The sequence below is a fragment of the Sinocyclocheilus rhinocerous genome, unplaced genomic scaffold (assembly GCF_001515625.1).
Source record: "Sinocyclocheilus rhinocerous isolate Xijiao unplaced genomic scaffold, SAMN03320098_v1.1 scaffold663, whole genome shotgun sequence".
NCBI classification, from domain to species: Eukaryota; Metazoa; Chordata; class Actinopteri; order Cypriniformes; family Cyprinidae; genus Sinocyclocheilus; species Sinocyclocheilus rhinocerous.
The window spans coordinates 474,191-474,533 of NW_015655996.1; the positions used below are offsets into that span (position 1 = coordinate 474,191).

The 343-nt window shown below is 13.1% G+C and overlaps 1 protein-coding gene across 3 annotated transcripts in view; it reads left to right on the forward strand.

Annotated features, from left to right (window-relative positions):
* The window catches only part of LOC107719071 (potassium/sodium hyperpolarization-activated cyclic nucleotide-gated channel 1-like), a 109,492-nt gene that overhangs the window by 69,201 nt on the left and 39,948 nt on the right, over positions 1–343 (forward strand). The gene's annotated exons all lie outside the window — the stretch shown is intronic.

Consider the following 343-nt stretch of genomic DNA (forward strand, 5'->3'; position numbering starts at 1 on the left):
TAATAATACTTATCATTATTATTATTATTATTATTATTATTATTATTATTATTGAATAATCAAAGAAAAATGACTATTATTATTCATTAATATTCTTTATCCAAAAATATTGTGCTTAAGTATTATTATTATTATTATTAAAATGAAGGAATTTTCTTAATTATTAAAAACAAGAATGACAAAAAAACAACAACAATAATAATATAAACAAGGAAATTAAATATTAATTAGTAATTCATGTTCTTGGTTACTATTATTATTATTATTATTATTATTAGCAATTAGGAGGAATTGTATTAATAATAATAATAATAATAATAATAATAATACATGTTTAAATTAT